The following is a 14482-nucleotide window of genomic DNA, read 5'->3' as shown; positions in this document are numbered from 1 at the left end:
ACTATTTTTATCTATTAAAACAGCGTTAGTTCCTTTTTCATTTACTTTTACATAAAAATGAACCTAACCATAGATTGATTATTTAACACACAACAGTGAATTCCCATTAGATGGGTAACGCATAAATACATTAAACACAGCACTTAAAGACTTCAGAGGAGAGCCTGGTTTTTCAAACGCAGCAAATATATATGTCCTTAAAGAACTTGATCTTCCCCGATTTCACTCAACAGGAGCGTCGTGTCATCAAGCCGGCTGACGAGCCCTCGGGGTACGACTCCCTCCAACCCAAGACACGTTTATTCTAACTAAGTAGCAGAAAACAGATAACCCCTTTAAAGTGCTGTTGCCCCGAGGAACGGAGTCCTACAAAAGCAGAAAACACAAGACCCAAAGACAGATGGTTGAGGAAGAACTGAGAGGGAGGAGACACTGTAAAAATAGTAAAAGTTAAAATGATGACGATTAATTCTGTAGATCTGTTGTTTTTTTCTCTGCTTGTCGTTCCACTGGAGATGGAAAAATGTGTACATCGGTTAGCCGTGTGATCCGACTCAAAGGAAATGCTGTTTTTCTTTCTTTTATCAAGCCAACGCTCATGCCTGATTTACACGGGTCCATGGCGTTTTTGTTGTTTTGCGTTGTCATGTCATGCTACTGATGTCCATCTCTACACAAGCTGTTTTCCAGTCCGGAGAGACAAGAAATATGGCCGGGTTTTCAGAATAAAAGCTTCTGTTGTACTTTCAAAATAAATATGTATCAAATGTTCTTTTATATTTCAGGTGATGTGCCTACACGATAAAGCGCGTTTACACCGCAGATAACACCTTTGACCTTTTTCGGCCATAGTTGACGTTTTTAGGGAGTATAAAACATAAAACATGCATTTTTCAAGGACTCAGTGAGGAAGTAGAGGGCATCGTTTTGGATAGGCCTGCACAATATATATATCGCAAATTTATCGTTATCGCGATATCAAGCTGTCCAATACGCATATCGCAAAAGATGGCAAAAATTTTAATAAAAGGTTACCTTAAATGTGTTAAAAACAATCTTATGGCAGCTTGAAGTATTTAATGAATGAAATCAATCCATTTATGCATTTAATCAATTAGATGTACGCCCATACGTTGTTGACCAATCAGACGGAGCTCTTTTATGTTAGATGTTAGCCTCCTTTGCAGACAAGGGGTTAACTCTTATTTGCAGTGAAATGGAAGTTATGTTCTTGGTTGTTTTGCTTTTTCCTCAAATATCGCAAGTCATATCGTCATCGCAATATTGATCATTAATATCGCACATTGGGAGTTTTGGATGTGGATGACACGGGGGTGGCAGGACAAACCACTCTTGAAGCCAGGGGGGTCAAACAGGAGACGCAGCAGTGACAGTCTTGAGACGGACTCCTGACGCAACCCAAGGGAGACGCACCACAGATGAATCCAAACTTTTATTTCACCTGAAATGTGTTCAGGAGAAATAAGTGTTTGTGTAACAGGTGGATTTAAAATGCTCAAATGTCTCTCTCTCTCAAGCTGAGTTCTTTTTTAGGAGATGCTGGAAATAAAAACATCTTTTTCAAACAACTGTTTTCTTGATTGAGGGAAAAGCAGAGCTTGTTTACCTCTTTCACAGATGATTACTTTTAGCTAGTGTTCACTGTCCCACCACAGGAAGGAGAGGAAAGGAACACCTGAGTGGCACACCTGACCTGACTTGACCAGATCCGCCTCTCACGTGACTTTGCTGAAACAAAATCATCCCCATGCAAATACCCCAGAGACAGCATGCAGACACAAAACCGGTCCTTCACATCAAGCATGAGCAGGTTTTCTCGAGTATTCTGGCTTCCTCCACAGCTGAAAACAATTTAAAATGATTGATTTTTAGAATTCCTTCCCGATTTAATGTTTGCCATGCGATGAGCTGGTGATCCCTGGTTTTTGGCGTCAAACATGGAGGGACGGTCCCGAGCTTAGTAAATCAGCAAGAATGTAATCATTCATTTTAACAAGGAAAATAATGACCAAATCTTACAAAACACAATTGGTTTTGAATAATCACTGAGTAAAAGTGAGACACTTTCTTATACCAAACTGCAGGACTTAAAGCGTTCTGCACTCAAATAGATGGAGATCCAGACATGAAGATAACCTACAAAAGAGTGACATGGCAAACAAACTGGAAAAAAAACAAAAAAACAGACTGACTTCAAACCATTTGATCTTACCATGCAGCTATTCACCTTTTCTTTTTGACTTCTTAGAAGCATGAAATACAACATAAATGAAAAAAAAAAGCCGTCTGCAGCAATAAAGGCAGAAAATCCCAAACGCTTTTTCACTATTTAATGGGTTTAAACTCCACTTTTTCACTGGCAAGACTTCAAACAGCTTTACCTTGTCTCAACAAGCCTGGCTCTCATCAACACACAGCCAGGAGCTGCACTAGGAGTGAAGCAAGTAGGGAATGGTGATCAAAATGAGGCAACAACTTGGAAAAATTTAGAGAAAGAAAAAGAAAACAGCTGGGAAGACTCAGCTTTTCTTTTTCATGGCAGTCTGTTCATATCAGCACGCACAAGAAATCATTTCTTTTAAAGAAATCCAAACAACTTGTTTGAAACAAAAAAGATTAAAAAAATACATCATGACTCTGATCTATTAGCTTTGAGATTCCTTCATAAACCATCTTTCAGCTTTACAAGGATCTTTAATGCATAACTCCAGTTTTATTCCAGCTGTTTGTAACGAAGAGTCATGACATTGGGGGAGAATTGTGGGTAAAAGAAGCAGATAAAAAGAAAGATATGGCTGCCCTCCTATTTTTTTTCTAACATTACAAAATAAATGAATTCAAGAAAATATAAAACAATTTCAACTGACTAAAAAAAATATACAAGAACTGCAAAATTATAAATTAAAATAAGGCAATAATTTAAACAATCATCTAAGTTTTTTTTATAAGGATAAAATGGTAAAGAGGAAATGGTTGATTTTATGCACACTAATCTGATTTGATTTGTTCACAGATGGGACAAAGACTTTTTGCATTTTTGTTCCAGAAAACTGTCCATGCAATCATAAAACAAATTTCAGAGGAAAGATAACTCAAAATAACAACATAAAATGTTTTCTAAAATATTTAGCTGAGGAGAAAAAAAACTTAGAGGCTTCAACTCTGTGTTGATCCTTTTTAGGAGTGAAGCACACGCTGCCCTGTAATTACTTCCATCAAACTTTCATTTCTCTAAAAATATGCATGTTTTTACATTTTCAGTCTTTCAGAAATGGCATGTGAGGTAATCAATGCATTAAAATGAGGCAAAAAAATATTTTTTGCCAACAGTTTTCCATCCCAAACCCACAAAAACACCTGCTGTCAGTTAAAGAAACTAATGAAATTAAAGTGTTGAAATGTAAGATCACAATTGTAAGGTTAATAACTGAGACCGTTATGCATTTCACATTGATTATAAACTCAGTATGAGTAAAAGTCTTAGGGTTTTGGTTCCTAAATAGTTTCAAAGTTGATTCTGCATCAGCTCTGTGAGCTTTCACCAGCATCAACCATTTTAAACCCCCGCCTATAGGTCAGACAGAACATGTGCGCTGCTGCCTGATCTGATCAAGGAAATGAAATATGTAAAAACCGTTTCTGTGCACAATATCCTCTTGAAAACCTGTTGATTGAAAGGCAGCCTGCTTCTTTAGACATTTATGTTAAAAGAAAGTGAACCACTTCAAGTATTTTGTTGCACTTTTTAGCACTTTCAAAAGAAAGCGTGTCCTTTCAAAAGAAGAGGCAGAACGGCTTAGTATTAGTGTTTAAATGCTAATAGTTTAAGTATTCAAACAAAAAGGAACATTCAATCCAACATACTTGAAATTGCTTTTTCTTCCGCTGACATTTTTTATTTGAACCTAAAATAATCATTTGAAATGGTACAGATTTGAGTCAAAAAAATAAATTTAAGATGGATTAAAAGCAACATTGTTTTAAATAGCAATGATCAAACAGTTCTGTTGATGACAACTTTCTGAATCCAATGCATCCCTTTTTTTAAAGCCTCTTCTAAAATGTAGGAACTATGGTGCTGTGGTTTGGTGAATGAGGCCCAAAACTGCTATTTTGCAAGACAATTTATTCCACCTTAAGACTCTGTTCAGTCAGTCCAATTAGAGAAGGAGAATTGTACTTCCATTCACCCAAATCTACTTTACCCTAGTTAGAGTCTCAATGGAGACTTGTCCCAGCTGCCACAGGGAGAGCAGCAGACCACAACTGAGATAGGTCATCTGTCCATCACAGAGTAACACTTATTAAGGAAACAAGCAACAGAACCCACTTAGACTCACTTCAGAATCACTAATCACTTTGCCTTCTGGAGTGTGAGAGGAGTTCAGCATGGCGGCATCCAAATCGTAAAAGAAAAGAATCTACGAGTCATAAAATGTTCTTTTAAAACCCGCAGAGAAATAAATGTACATGCATCTGCAGGGTCAAGTTGGAGGAAATGCATTAAGATACATTACTAAATAAGCAAAACATTTTAATGTTTAAAAGTTTTTTCCCCAGAAACATTTTTTTTAAAGATACTGAAAATTCTTCACACACAAATATGCTAAATGATTCCAGTTATCATTTATCAATTATTAGAGGCACAAAACACATGAATCTAAGAAAAGGTTCTCTGTTTAGTTCAATTCTAAATGAATCAGAGATGTGGTTAAAGAAGCTCATTTGGGCTCAAAACCTTATAAAGTTTGGTAAAAACATTTTTTTAATTTTATTGTTCATGGACTAAAATCAACATGGTAGTCTCAGGTATCGGGACATATTACCTGGAACGCATTACATTGTTTTTCTTCTGAAATTGTGCAAACGTCAAACTTTACAAGAGAGCAGCTGCAGATTAATAATGAGAGAAAGGGGGACACAAGCACACACATCAACAATTAAGCTCAAATGCTTTTTTTCAGAAGGTCTCATCTGAGTGGGATGTCTATTGACAGAATGTGAAAGCATTCACTCTCTTGTCTAGGCAACCATTTAGCAAGTCTGTCATTCATTACTTTTCTTTCTCCTCCCTCCAAACACTCACTTTCCCTCCTTTCAATGCGCCTCACCTGCACTCTAAAGCAGCTCCAAGTCCCAGGCTTCATTTGTCCCACTGTCACAGGTGTGCATCTGTACCTACATGTCCTCTTGTTGGTGAATCATAGGGAGCTATAGGGAAACACTGAACCACTTTTAAACAATGGGTCACTTCGACTTATTGTTTTTTCTCTTTTTTAAAGTTTGGACATTGATTCTAAATATTTATGGATTTTTTATTCTGATATACTGCAAAGTTATCTTTCTCTTTGCCATTTATGAGAAATCTATCATATGCACTGATAGATTTATATCACTGTAGGAAAAAAAAAAACATTAAAATAGAGCAAAACTAAAGACACAAGACCAAAAAGCCAAATGTAAATAAAAATAATAAAGACCGAGATAGGGCTCCTAATGCTTCGTTCACATTGAATGCAACTGGTGGGCCAAATTTGTGTCCGCTGCCTCTCTCTTGACGTGTGTCAAAGTCGCCGTTTGTCCAAAAATGTGATCATAAACTTGATACTCCTGATGTGTTTGGGGGCATGGAAGATACGACTGATGTTTAGAAATCACTCTTAAATATTTGAAAGGGACAAAAAGGACTTCTGATCACAGCTGTGCATTGACTTGACATTAAAACTGCACACATTGGGTTCAGTCTGAATGGAGCTTAAAGGCATCACCTTAAGCAATTTACAGTAAAAACAGGTCCTTAAGAAATGAGTCAAAAATTCTTAGTCGATTAGTTCATTGTCTTTAAATTAAAAAAAACATAATCTGCCAATGAAGTAAGAAAATTGGTTTTACCAAGAATTCTTAATCTTAGAAAAAAATCCAAGTGTATTAAATATTTTCCCCAATCTAAAAACATTTTTGCTATCAGAAAACCTTCTTGATACGGTTGTTTTTTTTGCATGATAGAAAACACAACAATTTTTACTGAAACACGCGTCCTTTTACGTTCTTAAGATTCTGTTTTTGCATTGTTCCGAGTTATCTGAAGTTCAACATAAAAAAAAAATGACCAAAAAACCCATCATATCTATAAAATGAGACATGTCCTCTATTAAATCTGGGCACACACAAGCATGCATTAAATCTGGAAATGGTGCTTTAATGCCCACCAGTGACCCATGCATCTAAAGCGGCCCCTTACTTGAGTTTCATATCCACGCACTGCTGCTCTGAACAGCCACCTGCACTTCCAGAAGAGCAAAAGACCATTTAGCATAGATCTTTTTACCAGTTGCAGATTAACTGAACATGAAGGAAATTGGGTTGTGTAAACTCATGGTTGCAGTAATGTTGAGTAGATCAGAAGTGGAACCTAATCCCCTACAGACTGGAAGCCATTCGTGTAGGTGAAGTCGATGCCCCCTTTGGTTGGTCAGTGGATGCAAAGATGAGGCAGCTGATAGATGAAAACAATTTTTTTTTTTAAAAAGGAAAAATCTGCAAAGCTTCTGTGATCAACAGTCTAGTGTGGCTTTGATGTCACATGATCTTCCACAGAGAGATTTACTAACTTAGGCCTTAGCAGCCTAAACCTGAGAGGTCGGTAAATGAGACCCATAGTGAAGATAGATGTCCATTTAGCAACTTCCACACCTTACAGCTGAAATGAATGGTTTCAGCAACCTGGAAGCTTCTCCTGTGCAACAGAAGCAACAATACAACATTCTCTTGCTGTGTTTTACAAGGATGGATATATATATTATCTGGAATCACGTACATGCGCACACAAACACAAACACGCAAAAAAACAAACCCAGTTAGCTCTACGGCTGTTTTCTTTTGATCTAGCAGGAGGTGTAACTCTATCATGCCCAGTAAGCTATTATGCAGACCCCTTAAAGTCAGTTTGAGGAATGACTCAGTCATTCATCTTTTGTCAGAGGTCTTAAAACTCCTTCTCCAGGCAGTACACCTGGTCTAATATTAATGTAAAAAAAAAATAAAAGTCAAATTCTATAACCAACAAGAGAAAGTGTACAGACAGTTAGAACAGATATGCTATGATCAAGGCAAACACAACAGCTCCACCTATGCTCCAGATGCAAAATAGAGTCAAGAAAAATATTCGTATTTTTAATATATTTGTTTAAATCATGTGTTGTTTACAAATTAAGCATTTTGAACAGCTAAAAAAAGAACCCACAATCAATGGGACAGTTTCCCTATTAAAGTATTTAATAATTCAAACTTCTCTCATTCAAAAATAAAAGAGCAAAGTTTTGACAAATACAAAGTAGCCTGAGAGTAGCTGAAAAGCAATTTGAAATGAAATGGTTTAAAACAGATTTTTTTTATCAGCTCAGCATCATGCAGAAAACAATATTTCCTGATTAGGGAAAAAAATATTGAAAGTGTGAGAGAGTGTATCAAATATTTATTTTAAAATAAAATTCTTGAGAAGAATCACAAACACAGTTTCAATACCCGCCCCCCTTATCGGGGTATACTCTTTTCCGTCAATGATCAAAAAGCAGACAATGAGTTAGACAAACCCAAAGGAAGTGTATTCTCATTTCATCATCTCTATCCTCTGTCCTGTTTTTTTTTCACTCTGTGTCTTGTGCTTTCGGGCAGGTGCAGCAGACCATGTTGGCAGCCTGTCCCTTCCCTTTAGCTCCAGGGAAAACTGTCACCCCGTCATTCAGGCCCATGAACTAAGTGTGGATCACATATTTGTGAGTCTGTGTGTGCGTCTGTGTGTGTTCTCAGGAGACTGTTGTGGTGAAGCGAGATGCGTTCTGTTAACCAGATACATCTGAGAGAGGCACAACTGTCACACATGCGATGACAATGACTTAAGCATGATGTGGGGCTGCGAGAGTCAACTTGGAAGCGTGGCGCCTTCAGGGAGTCAAATCCTAAAGCCCAGGACACAGTGATGCAACAAAAGGACCAGAAGATGCTTTGAAGACTGTTTATGCAGGTTTTTTTTTTCAAAATGTACACATTTTCACAGAGCTTGAATGATAAGATCTTTTCTGGGGTATAAAAGAAATCAAATAGTCCTGATAAAAACCCATTTTATCATTTGACATAATTAAAATGAGGACAATAGATTATATCAAGTTTATGATGATTATAGCATAAAACTGTCAAATTAAATAACAATCACTTTTAATTTAAGCTTAATACATCAGCCTTGCTTCCTTAACCATAGCAACTAGATGTTCTGGAATCAGAATTCTTTTAAAAAAAAGATCAATTTTGTGTCTTGGAAAGGTTTTGCCCATCCACACAAATTGATTTTTTCTAAATCTCATAAAAACACATATGAAGTGTCTCTACGTTATGGTTGCCTGAATTTAGATGTAGTCATTGACTAAAGAAGGGCCCTCTTATGCTATGTTCACACCGGGCTCGGAAACAATCACTTTCAACGAAAAGTCTGTGTAAACACAGGTAAATGTGTGTTTCGGGCTTCCATGTTCAAAACTCTCATGTTCACGCGTAGTTACGCTCTTTTTAATTCTGTTTTTTGGCTCCAAGTACAGCCATGGAACGTGTCTTCAAGTCCAACCAGTTTAACTTTAGGGACTTTATCTTGGTTGTTACGTATGAATGGTGTCCATTTTAACTCACAGAAGAGCCAACTATTTAAAGAATGATTATGGAGGAAAAATGAATAACTGTGGTTTGTGCCCGGACGAAATTATAGCGGAGCAAAAAAGTATTTAGTCAGCAGCCACTAATTGTGCAAGTTATCTAAATTAAAGAGATTAGAGAGGCCTGTGATTTTTTGTGACAAGTAAACGTCAACTATGAGAGACAAAAATCTGAAAAAATCCAGAACATCACATTGTCTGATTTTTAAAGAATTTGTTTGTAAATTAAGTTGGAAAACTAGTATTTGGTGCATAACAAAAGTTCAAGTCAATACTTTGTTATACCCTGTTGTTGACAATGACAGTCGGTAAAACTTCGAAGGTTTCCACAAACTGCTGCTGGTATTTTGGCCCATTCCTCCATGCAGATCTCCTCCAGAGCAGTGATGTTTTGGGGCTGTCACTGGGCAACATTGAATTTCAACTCCCTTGAGATCTGGAGACTGGCTAGGGCACTCCAGGACCTTGAAGTGCATCTTATAAAGCCACTCCTTCGTCACCCGGGCAGTGTCTTTGTCGAGCTGAAAGAATCAGCCTTTTTGAATGCCCTTGCTGATGGAAGGAGGTTTTACCTCAAAATCTGACCATACATGGCCCCATTCATTCTTTCCTTTACATGGATAAGTCGTCCTGGTCCCTTTGCTTAAAAACAGCCCCAAAATATGATGTTTCCACCCCCATGCTTTACACCAGGTATGGTGTTCTTTGGATGCAACTCAGCACTCTTTCTCCTCCAAACACGATGAGAAGAGTTCTTACCAAAAAGTTGTATTTTGGTTTCATCTGACCATAGGACATTCTCTCAATCCTCTTCTGGATCATCCAAATGCTCTCTAGCAAACTTTAGATGGTCCTGCACATGTATGGGCTTTAGCAGGGGAAACGTCTGGCACTGCAGGGTTTGAGTCCCTGGTGGCGTAGTGTGTCACTAATTGTAGCCTTTGTTACAATTGTCCCAGCTCTCTGCAGGTCATTCACTAGGTCCCCCATGTGGTTCTGGGAAATTTTGCCTACTGTTCTTGTTATTGTTTTGACCCCACAGGGTGAGATCTTGCAGGGAGCCCCCGATGTAGGGAGATTATCAGTGGTATTGTTTGTCTTCCATTTCCTAATAATTGCTCCCACGGTTAATTTCTTCACACCAAGCTGCTAACTTATTGCAGATTCAGTTTTCCCAGCCTGGTGCAGGTCAACAATTGTGTTTCTGGTGTCCTTAGACAGCACTTTGGTCTTGGACATAGTGGAGTTTAGAGTGTGACAGTTTGAGGTTGTGGACAGGTGTCATTTCTATAGAGAACCAGTTCAAACAGGTGAAATTAATCCAGGTAACCAGTGAAGTACAGATGATCATATTACAGAAGAAGTTACAGGTCTGTGAGAGACAGAAATCTCTTATTCTCCACCATAGTTTACAAATAAATTCTTTAAAAATCAGACAATGTAATTTTCTGGATTTTTTTCCTCATTTTGTCTGTCATAGTTGAGGTGGACCTATCATGATAATTACAGGCCTTTTTAAGTGGGAGAACAATTGGTGGTTGACTAAATACTTTTTTTGCCCTACTGTATTTGACAGCTTTAAGATGTGATGCCACAAGTATTGTGTAGCAACAATCTATAGTGAACGCCATTTGCTAAATGCACATTACTGTGCCTGTGCCAATTGCCTGGTGTGAACGTAGGATTAGAGGAGTGTATAGACACAAAGCAATCAAAAGAAACTGCAGTTTCCATCCTGAACCTTAAATTACATAGAAGAGCCCTGGATATGCCAGTCTACCAGTCAGAACTTAGGGGTCCAACTAAACAAGCATGAACATGTATTTCAAAATAAACCATTTCAACATGGCTCAGTGGGTTAGAGAGTCAAAGCTTCAGAGATTGGGTGTTTTACTTAGGCGAGAGTGTGTGTGTAGCTGAGTGTGTCCGATGGGGGGGCCTTGGCCCCAGATAAAGTGCTCTGCCAGCTTTCTGCCCACTGGTCTTTTCAGCACTGATAGATGGGCTTTTTTTCAGCACCATCTGGCTAAAGGATACCTCACATTAATCATGACAAACACACACTTTACACCCTCCTGTCTCTATAACGTACAAACAATGGATGAGCACAACTGTAACTTAAATGAACAAACAGCAACGTTGAACTTAAACACAAAGACTGTTACGATGCAGCAGCAAAGATGGGAAGAATTTAGCAAAAACTTGGGAAAAGCAACAACAAAGAAATAGAAATGTATTTTATTCCTTTTTTCATATTTTAGTTTGAATTGAATTCACTTCACCAACTAAATCTCTACATTTCACTTTAAATTCTCCATATGTGCTCACAATCTTCTTAACCCTCTCACGCATACACACACGGGTTTGTTCATAAACAAACATCCTTACATAAAAGATGAGATGAGCCAGACACCCAAGGGACTTGAATGAAAAACCAGAGACATTATGAGACTTCATTTATTTCCATCCACAAGCTAAATAGCCTTAATGCAAGCTGATCTGCTTTAACATTTGCATGGTTTGTGCACACGGGCAAGGACGAGTACATGTGGACATGCATGAAAACACGCTTAAATTAGAAGCAAGGTTTTTTTTCTTCTTACAGCTAACTGTGTTTTTTAATTTATGTTACGCCCCCAGTCCCCCGTCTAGTGGCCCAAAGAGGACGCAACACAAAAATTAAGCCCCATCTCCCTCCAGTCCAAAGAGCCAGCACACTTAAAGCAGGTTAAGAGATTTTATTTTGATCGAACCATAAGAGCTAGAGTATTTACTTCAGAGTGAACCCAGGCCAAAATAACAAACAAAAATTGGTCTACCAGACAAGAATCCAAATCTTACCTAGTAAAACAACATAAACCAAAAGACAATAACTTACCTCCCTAACATAACATAAACTACAGAAAACATGTTTCAAAATAAATGGCAGTCCACTCCTACATCTCTAAACTCCATTTAGTAGTTTTTTGGTAAAGATGGGAGATGTCAAATGAGCCTCATTTATGTGTTGCGTCCTCTTTGGGCCACTAGACGAGGGATTTGGGGCATAACATAAATTGGGGGCTTGTCCGGGACAGCCATAACAATGTTTTTTGTTTTTCTCTCAGAGAAAAATTTAGGTCTAAAGGAATAGTACTTAAAGTAGTGTAAGCATAGCTTTTGTGAAAGTTTTGCCTTTAATCTTTGTTTAGTCCTTACATGACCCACCCCCTTATCATGGTAGGGGCGGTGAGAGTTTGAGCTTGGTTATATGGGGCCAGTGCCCCCGGTAGGATCTTGCATTGCAGATAGAGTGATAAGAGCATATGTATGTGGAAAAATTTAAAAGAAGGTCCACTACTGATGTCACCCAAACCCCACTCTGGAGCCAGGTTTATGGCTGGAGCTTGCAGATGAGCACCTAGTGAAATCTGAAAGAACATCACATGAGGAGCCGGTGTCATGGGATTTGGGTGGTGGTCAAAGATGGGGAACTGAATGGCCCAATGCATGGAAATTAACTTTAATATTTAGGGTGTTGTTTCCAAAAAGAAAAAAGAATGGAGCGTGGGATTGACAGGCTTATAGGTAGTGTAGCTACAGTAATGCAGTTCTTATATATATCTGCTTTAAAGAAGAAGGAGCAAAGTTCTCAATTTACTGATCAATCTGTGTCTGTATCTACATCTATGTACAAGAACTTTGGCTCATGATTAAATAGAAAGATTCCAGATACAAGGTTGACCCTAAAAAAAATAAAAATCACACAAGAGAGTAGTTTACATTAGCCAGAATTGTCGGTCTTTAATCCCCTTTCGGAGCGCTGTTGTGAAAAAAGGCACACTAAAATTCTTTTTCTGGACCATTCCCCTCCAAAGGCATGAAGGGCTTGTGTACCCGTTCATAGTGCTTAGGCATACGAGAGCCATACGGCTTTGAGCACTATATTGAAAAAAAGGGCACTGTGGGAAAACCTTCATTTCATATTTTGCTGGTGACTTTTAGGTATTTAACCACTCAGGCATGAACATGGATCTGTGAAAAACTTTGCAATCCTATAGCAGAAAATACTGATTTTATGAAGATGTTTAACAGCCTTGTAACTTCAAAAATCAGGTTAATGTTAAATAAAGCATATATTTGCTCCATGTAATTTTTCTACTGTAAAAAGCAGACGGTCTCAGACTAGCCACATGCAGGAGCTTTGAAACATGCTAGAAGCTCCTCTAACACACAAAAAAGTGCATGTCACAAACTATTGTACTTTCTGCACCATAAGGCTAACCGGATTATAAGACGCACCGATTTCATTTGTGTCATATATAAGGCACACCGAACTATGAGGCAAATTAAGTGAGACATAAGAGTCAGAGACAAGTCTGTTGGTCAGTCAGACTTTAGTGACTCTACAACTTGTTTGTAACACGCTATACGTTAGCCGCGTTAGCATATTCCCAATATCTGTAACTCGCAACCTTGTTTTAAACATGTGAAAAAAAACAGGCTGAAATCGCTAAAACAAATGTTACAGGGACTACGGTAACTTTGTTAGTAACACTAAAAAAAAAAAAAAAAACCTGCCTGACACCAGTACAGCCGTGTTATCATGTTCACAATAACTTTCAACCAAACCTTTTGACAGGGCGCTGGGTCCCTCTCAAAGTCGCTGCAACACCAGTAAACTAAACTAGAATTAATCCATATGGTTCTCCGGATTATAAGGCACACCTTTGTTTTGCTTTGTTCTAATTAAGGCTTTTAAGTGTGTCTTTTCCCTTGTGCTATCTTGTGGGGTCCAGATGACCCCACCCTTACATTGACATGTTCTCCCTACCGTGACAAAGGTGGATAAAGGTGGAACGATTTCATGTAATCCATGGACACCAGTGAAGATCACAAATCATTGAAGAAAAAAGGTTCAGTGCACTGTCTAGTGGGTCTAGATGACCCAACTCCCAACATTGGAGCACAAGGGTTATAGTGCAGAAAATGTTGTATTTGAGTGAAAGTTTTTAAAACCCAATAAAGTTAACAGCTCTTCTTTAAAGAGTATTTTCTGTCCACAGAGACAAACTGCGTTATCTATGCCACCTGCACCAGAAAGGAAGACACACAATTTAGTGAACTTGAACTTTGGCTTTTTGTTATACTGATAAACACATATGCCTTAAACCTAGAGCTCAATGAATGAACATGCTCAGAAAAACACTAATAAATAAAAGAATAAAATGTGATATTTGTGAGACGGAGCAGTTCAGCATAACAGGTGTAAACGGGTCAGAATTTCTAGATGAAAACGTGCTTCTAAGCATTTAGTTTTAGAACATCCACACAATGTGTTAATGAATTATAACCATATTAAGCTTTAATTCTGTTTGAACTGCACCGTGAACTGTGTTATTCCGGAGTGAAAGAGCTGTGCATATCAGGTGGGTGCTTATATTGTGTGCCCGTGTTTTTGTGTGTCATTCTGCATGTGGGAGGCAAAGATGCAAGTCTGCCTTAGTGAAAACGTGATCTCTATTTGATTCTTTTAATTAGCCTGTAACAACTTAATGCAATTTAAGCTGTAAAGTCTGTGACCAAAAGTAAAGAAAAAAATACCCTCCACTCTAAAGTTTTGAAGGCCCAAAAATTTAAGTCGCAAATATGTTTAAAACATCGACTTTGTAGTTGCAGGTCACAAACCTTTTAGACATTTTATAGTATTCACATCTAAGATACTGGGCAAATCTATTTTTTATCTCTGATAGTAGCATCAAAATAACAAGTTAAAATGC

At 38.0% G+C, this 14482-nt stretch overlaps 1 protein-coding gene across 2 annotated transcripts in view; it reads right to left on the bottom strand.

Annotated features, from left to right (window-relative positions):
* Positions 1 to 14482, bottom strand: part of cdkal1 (CDK5 regulatory subunit associated protein 1-like 1) — a 252726-nt gene that overhangs the window by 53162 nt on the left and 185082 nt on the right. The gene's annotated exons all lie outside the window — the stretch shown is intronic.

Source organism: Oryzias latipes, chromosome 16, assembly GCF_053564925.1.
Source record: "Oryzias latipes strain Hd-rR chromosome 16, Olatipes_Hd-rR_3.1".
NCBI classification, from domain to species: Eukaryota; Metazoa; Chordata; class Actinopteri; order Beloniformes; family Adrianichthyidae; genus Oryzias; species Oryzias latipes.
Note: the sequence above shows the minus strand (reverse complement) of the source record. Positions and strands in the feature narration are given on the sequence as shown.